Source organism: Portunus trituberculatus, unplaced genomic scaffold, assembly GCF_017591435.1.
Source record: "Portunus trituberculatus isolate SZX2019 unplaced genomic scaffold, ASM1759143v1 PGA_scaffold_453__1_contigs__length_265712, whole genome shotgun sequence".
In the NCBI taxonomy this organism is placed as follows: Eukaryota; Metazoa; Arthropoda; class Malacostraca; order Decapoda; family Portunidae; genus Portunus; species Portunus trituberculatus.
Genome location: NW_025541621.1, coordinates 192501 through 200000, shown reverse-complemented (window position 1 = coordinate 200000; position 7500 = coordinate 192501). Strand labels below are relative to the sequence as shown.

The 7500-nt window shown below is 42.6% G+C and overlaps 1 long non-coding RNA gene across 4 annotated transcripts in view; it reads left to right on the top strand.

Moving 5' to 3' along the window:
- The first annotated feature begins 6652 nt into the window (after nucleotides 1-6652).
- Nucleotides 6653-7500, top strand: part of LOC123500636 — a 17313-nt gene continuing 16465 nt past the window's right edge. For all 4 annotated transcript variants that reach the window (XR_006673420.1, XR_006673421.1, XR_006673418.1 and 1 more), the window contains exon 1: nucleotides 6653-6777. This is a non-coding gene — a long non-coding RNA (uncharacterized LOC123500636). The remainder of the gene's footprint in view (nucleotides 6778-7500) is intronic.

Below are 7500 nucleotides of genomic sequence, written 5' to 3'. Positions count from 1 at the left end.
TCAGATGTCTTTCTTGTTTTAGACTTTATCATTTTATTTTCGCATTTACTTTGTTCATTCACGAAAACTTGTTTGTATTTCTTGTGATCTGCTTTTATAATTTTACTTTTATTTTTGTGTGTGTATGATATTTAGTGTAGTCACGAAAGTTTACCTAAAAGAAAGTCTAAGTCATCAGTCCACAGCACTAAACTTACATTTCAAGTACCTCCAAGTCAATCTGCTAATGATTTATTTCCTTCACTATTTCAAAAGGCTTTCATCTAAATTTACACGAGTTTTCAAGGTGTTTTTATTGTCCTAGAGGCAGATTGACAAGATTTCTACATTATTAAACGGAGAAACGCTCTTGAAAACTCCACCATTCATCTCTGTGAACTTGGAAGAGACTCATGAGAGAGCAAAGCATTTCTGCAAAAATTGCCGAGATTCACGCCTCTGACATAATTACCTACTGTATGTCTCTGTTACAAGAAAAAAATAGGCAAAACTGTTTTAATCGGGAAAGAAGACTCATTTCTTTATCTTGTTCTCCTTCCTTGATTTTATCAGATAAGTTCAGTGATAAGATACTTTGTCAATTGTTGCTCGCCTCCAAATGTCTGGTTCGCAAATGATTTCACTTGTATGCTTAGCTAAGGTACCCAAGCTACATGTCGCCCTTCAAAACTTGTTAGTGGACAGTATTATATATCAGTGTTTTCAGTACTCCGTTTTTGTTTTGCTTTTGTCTTCCACGTGAAGTTTTTGTTTTATCAATAATCTAAGATAGGAAACTGATGATGTATACACCAAAATTTGCATTATTTTGATGTAAAACAGTAACCGTCTTTTCATTGATGCGAAATGAATTTAACGTTATGAAAACATGCAACATTAAATTCCATACGACCGGTGATCACATGATTAGAATAACTATTCGTAGACTCGCTTCGTAATATGAAGAATGTCATTTGATGGAAGAACATTCTGAAATAAAATGAGAAAATTAGACCATATAAATTTAGTGATAAAAACAGCAAAGGACTATAATTATCCTTTCAACAAGGGGTATTTTCCTGCACACCACTTATAGTCCCAACGGTGGAATATTTGATACCACAGTGATTGCTCTGGGTGGAGTGTAACAACTACTGTGAAGGGACGAACTGACTTATTCGTTCCACTAGTGAGCTGTTTTCTCTTTCCTCGTGGCTAATGAATTAACACCACCACTCTCAATGATTACACACCAGTACATTCATGTTTAGTAGCCACGCAAGAGAAAACTAAGTTTAATGTCAATAAAACATACGTAATTGGTGTTATCAGTTGTTACCAAATAAAAGTGTATTCACGGAATAAACTTTTTTTCAAATTCTATTCAATGTCGTTAAGGATGTGTTTTGGGGATCAAGCACACACACACACACACACACACACACACACTCCTGTCACAACCATCGCTGCGATCAGACGTGCTGCCGAGTGCCTTTTTACCACTTCCTTGACTGTCGATAACCAGCAGTCTCTAATTTTTACAATGTTAAAATTATACTGGTAGTCGAAAGACATGTATACGTCCGACTAGGCCTTAGTGATAGTGGTTGAACAGCTCAAGGCACGAATCCAAATTGTTGTGATTGCTTTAATGAAGAGTCTTGAATTCACCCAAGCCGAAGCAACGGATCTATGAAACAATGTGAAGGTGCTTCGGAAATTCGTCACAGACAAAAAGTGGTAATTGAGAAGCTGCTGTGATGATCTGATGAACTATTACTACCAAAGGGATTACTGCACATCTAGTAGCCTGCGCATCACTGGCCTATAGGAGCAGTCTGGCCGTACACCATGAAAGCAAACAAAGATAAATGTGAAAACATTACTGAAAGACAATCGTCGACTACCTTCGATGAGTCTCAAACAAGCGCACAGCAGAGACCCAGCCATTCCCTCCGAGAGAGAACTTGAACGAGCGAGAATGTTACAAGGTAAGCCAAGACACTCAAAGGAACAGAAATATACAGCAATGAAGACCTTTCATGCTTACTTGAGAATTAATGAAAAACTTCTTTCACTACTGGAAAAGACCAGAAAGTAAAATAGCGTACACCTTTCGTATATGATTGGCAATTAAAGAGAAGACTGGCCAACGATCATCACCTTCAGCGTTTAGTTTTTATTTGTTCACAGCCCACGGAAATCCCAGTTTTCGCTCCATGGAAGGCAGTGTTAGTGAGGTTGTGGCGGCGGGCAGTGCAGCAGGTGGTGCGGTGGCAGCTCCCAACATGACCATACCACTGAGAAGAGCATTTTGATGAAGACAGCTATCCTGCGGTGCCGTGGAAGGGGATCATTGATGAATGGTTACCTAGGAACGTTTGGCAACACTACGGGACGTCACTAGTGGCTTCGGAGATACCAAAAGGAAAAAAAAGGCAAGTTAGGTTCTCAGTGTCAACTATAATGTGTTTTATTGGTGTGCTTCATATCACTTCTGTTTCCATTACTTTACAGTCACTATCAGGCATCAAAACCCACTCACCAATGCTCCCATCGTTTTACTGTCTTTGTTGAAGTATAAGCATTTAAATTACTATAGATATAACATTACTTTTAATATTGTGTACTAACATATCCCAATTATTTACCTGTTCAAAAATATTACCACAGTTCTAATCATTTTACTTGAAACACTAATACTATCTTACTACAACTGCCATCGTATGTCTCTTTCTTAGGCAATTTTTTTTTTTTATATTACAATGACTATTGTTATTGCTACCATTTATTCATATCAGTTGTTTTTCTTTTCCCATTTGTTGCAATTTTTATCTTGTTTTCTATTTGCTAAAAATATTATTACTAACACACACACACACACACACACACACACACACACACACACACACACACACACACACACACACACACACACACACACACACACACACACACACACACACACACACACACACACACACACACACACACACACACACACACACACACACACACACACACACACACACACACACACACACACACACACACACACACACACACACACACTCACACACACACACACACACACACACACACACACACACACACACACACACACACACACACACACACACACACACACACACACACACACACACACACACACACACACACACACACACACACACACACACACACACACACACACACACACACACACACACACACACACACACACACACACACTCCACACACACACACACACACCCAACACACACACACACACACACACACACACACACACACACACACACACACACACACACACACACACACACACACACACACACACACAGATAAAGATGCAACATTGCGGCGGTGACTTAAAGAATCAAGACAGTCAGTTAGAGGAGAAGAGTTGATAAGACGAAAAGCTTTAGATTCCACCTTGTTTAGTAAAGCTGTGTGTGGATCCCCCAGACATGATGAGCCATACTCCATACACGGGCGGATAAGGCCCTTGTACAGAGCAAGCAGCTGGGAGGAGAGAGAAAATGGACGAAGACGCCACAGGACACCTAACTTCTTGGAAGCTGATTTAGCAAGAGTAGAGATGTGAAATTTCCAGTTTAGATTTTTAGTGAAGGATAGACCGAGTGTGTTTAATGTAGAGGAGAGGGAAGTTGAGTGTTATTGAAGAAGAGAGGATAGTTGTCTGGAAGGTTATGTCGAGTAGATAGTTGTAGAAATTGAGTTTTTGAGGCATTGAACAAAACCAGGTTTTCTCTGCCCCAATCAGAAACAAGTGAAAGATCAGAAGTTAGGCGTCCTATAGCATCTCGCCTTGAGTCATTTAATTGTTGTTGGGTTGGGCGTCTGTTGAACGCTGTTGAATAATGCAAGGTGGTATCATCAGCATAGGAGTGGATAGGGCATTGAGTCAGATTTAGGAGATCATTGATGAATAATAGAAAGAGAGTGGGTGATAGGACAGAACCCTGTGGAACACCACTGTTGATAGTTTTAGGGAAGAACAGTGACCGTCTACTACAGCAGCAATAGAACGATCGGAAAGGAAACTGGAGATGAAGGTACAGAGAGAAGGATAGAATCCGTAGGAGGGTAGTTTAGAAATTAAAGATTTGTGCCAGACTCTATCGAAGGCTTTCGATATGTCAAGGCCGACAGCAAAGGTTTCACCGAAGTCCCTAAAGAGGATGACCAAGATTCAGTTAGGAAAGTAAGAAGATCACCAGTAGATCTGCCTTTACACACTGGCAACACACACACACTCCCAAGCACACACACACACACACACACACAAGCACACACGCCCGGTAACTCAGTGGTTAGAGCGCTGGTTTCACAGCCAGAGGACCGGGGTTCGATTCCCGTAGGAAGTAGTAGAAGTTGTCTTTAGAGGGCAGGCTGCAGCTGCTCAATTGTATAAATGAGACCACAAAGGGAACCGGGAAGAGAGGACACGGGGAATCACTCAGTCTGCAGCACGGCAGGTGACTGCCTACTCAGGTTAGAGCGCTGGTGGAGATATTTGGGTGTGTCTCCTTTCACGTGTAGCCCCTGTTCCCCTAGCAGTGAGTAGGTACGGGATGTAAATCGAGGAGTTGTGACCTTGTTGTCCCGGTGTGTGGTGTGTGCCTGGTCTCAGGCCTATCCGAAGATCGGAAATAATGAGCTCTGAGCTCGTTCCGTAGGGTAACGTCTGGCTGTCTCGTCAGAGACTGCAGCAGATCAAACAGTGAATTACACACACACACACACACACACACCGCGTAGTGTAGTGGTTAGCACGCTCGACTCACAATCAAGAGGCCCGGGGTTCTAGTCCCGGTAAGCGGCGAGGCTAAAAGAGAATGTGTGTCTCCTTTCAAGCCCCTGTTTAGCAGTTAAGTAGGTACGGGATGTAAATCGAGGAGTTGTGACCTTGTTGTCCCGGTGTGTGGTGTGTGCCTGGTCCGAATAGATACGGAAATAATGAGCTCTGAGCTCGTTCCGTAGGGTTGTCTCGTCTTCAGAGACTGCAGCAGATCAAACAGTGAATTACACACACACACACACACACACAGCGTGTGTAGTGTAGTCGGGGTTCAGTCCCGGTAAGCGGCCAAAGCAAGCTTCTTAATGTGTGACCCTGTTCACCTATCAGTAAATAGGTACGGAATGTAACTCGAGGGGTTGTGGCCTCGCTTTCCCGGTGTGTGGAGCGTGTTGTAGTCTCAGTCCTACCAATCCTACAGATGACCAGGTGTACACACACTCACCCACACGCACACACCCACCACACGCACACACCCACCCACACTCACACTCCTGCTAAGCTCCAAGCACTTTCCGTAGGGAAAAGGCTGGATGGGTGACCAGCAGACGACCGTGGTGAATAAACACACAAACCCAAGCACCCACACACATGCACACACACCTGTTCACCTAACAGTAAATAGGTACGGGATGTAACTCGAGGGGTTGTGGCCTCGATTTCCCGGTGTGTGGAGTGTGTTGTGGTCTGTCCTACCCGAAGATCGGTCTATGAGTTCTGAGCTCGCTCCGTAATGGGGAAGACTGTGTGTGTGTGTGTGTGTGTGTGTGTGTGTGTGTGTGTGTGTGCGCGCGCGCCCAAGGAAGAACTTGGCTAAGATCACTCTGCTGTGTCTTGCTAGAACTGAGCTGTGTGCCTGTGTCATGAGGCGGCCTAAATACAGTGAGTGGGTGACCCTGGCGGCCGGCGGCTGTCACGGTCTAAAGGCGCGGTCACATGAGCGTTTTTTCCCGGAACTTTACGCCAGCAACTACCGAAGTGACTGAAAGTTGCGTCTTTTTGGTGAAAAGATCATGTCCGTCTTAAGATACTCTTTTGTGTCTTTGGTTGTGGTGTTCAGGCCTCGCTCACTATGCATGGCGCACTTACCATTCACGTACACCCTGTGTTAACTCTTAAACTGTGGGTGACATTTCTGCTACACCTTTATAATGAACTTATTTTATGAAAGGAGGGAAAGCTGGCCAAGGACAACTACGAGATAGATTTAAATCTCCTTATATGGTCTTGTGGAGTCGTCTGTCGATGCTCCGTAGCCTTCCCTACGTCGCATGACTCCTCTCATTTAACGTTGGGCGCCAGTCTTTTCTCTTTAACCCCTTCAGTATCATGACACGTTTCCATATTAATTCTGATACTATTTTGTGATTTTAAATAGCTTCAGAAACTGAAGTGGAGGATTAAAATAGTAAAGACTGTGGCCATTAATCTAATGACTTCCATAGACACTTCCTAATGTCAATAAAATGGTCTAATCACATCCAAAACTCAAGGTAAAAATGCGTCGAGTACTGAATGACTTAATTTGCGTTGAAATAGGCATCAGTTTGGATTGTTTTTGGCTTCCTTGTGGCTTAGTGACCTTATACTGCAGCAAAGGTAAATACATTTTTTTTATTGATTACATATTTATAATATATCAGGTGTAAGTGAAAATATCTGAAATTTTGATAGTCAATATATGGCACGTTGAACATGGAGTATCGGCTGTATGTAGCTAATTGGTGAAAATTGCCTTTATTAAGCTTAATGAATAGGTGATTTTTTTTTTCCATATCATCTGCTATGTTATGGTGTAATAGATTGGCTTTTTATGTCCTTTTCGATGAGAAGTGTGGCCTCATGTGAACTGGGACATTTCGCAACCCTGGAGGAAAGACCGAGACCGAGAGCGAGGAGCCGACTGCCGAGGCCGCGAGGACAAGTCCGACAAGATGGCGAGGAGACACGCGGAGGTAAATAAGATATCCATATTTTTGCTATATTTTCAGTTTTATATGTAGTTAAGGATATTTTGAGGTACTACAGTTACTCTTGGAGGATTAAAGTGTACGTGAGTGGCGTGTTAGTGGAGGTATATAGTGGGAATGTGTTAATATGAGCGAGTTAAGTTGAGTGTTGTCATCTAAGAGTGTGTTGTCAATTGGAGTGGAGTGTTTCGAAACCAGTGAGAGAATTGTTTGTGTATTTTCTTCATTTCCTTTGTTTTTTCTTTAAAGCTTTTTTGTTTAATTATTATTTTTTTTGTTATGTTGCTATCGAAATCTAACTTACCAAGCTAATAGTAGTAAAGGTAGCAGCGCTCAGCCCCGCCCCACTCTGGTAAGCATTAGGTGATGATTGCATGTCGAAGTCTCCTGCAGTGAATGTTTGTAGTCATGTCGCTGTTATGCACTGCGCGGGACGTGTATGTATATTGAGAGAGTGCCCGCTGACATAGGTATGTGGGGTACGTTCACACCTGTGGGCAATGAGGCAATAGGTTGTGACAGGTGTCGATGGTCGGTTTCACCCTCAGTCTGTGTACTATGGGTTTGCCTGACCCCTTCAATACTGGGACTCCTTTTAACCTTGAGATTTATGTACGATCAGACCAACTTAAATTGACATTAGGAAGTGTCTATGGAGGTCAGAAGAATAATGAAAAGAGTCTTTATATTTTAGTTCCACGTAAGTTT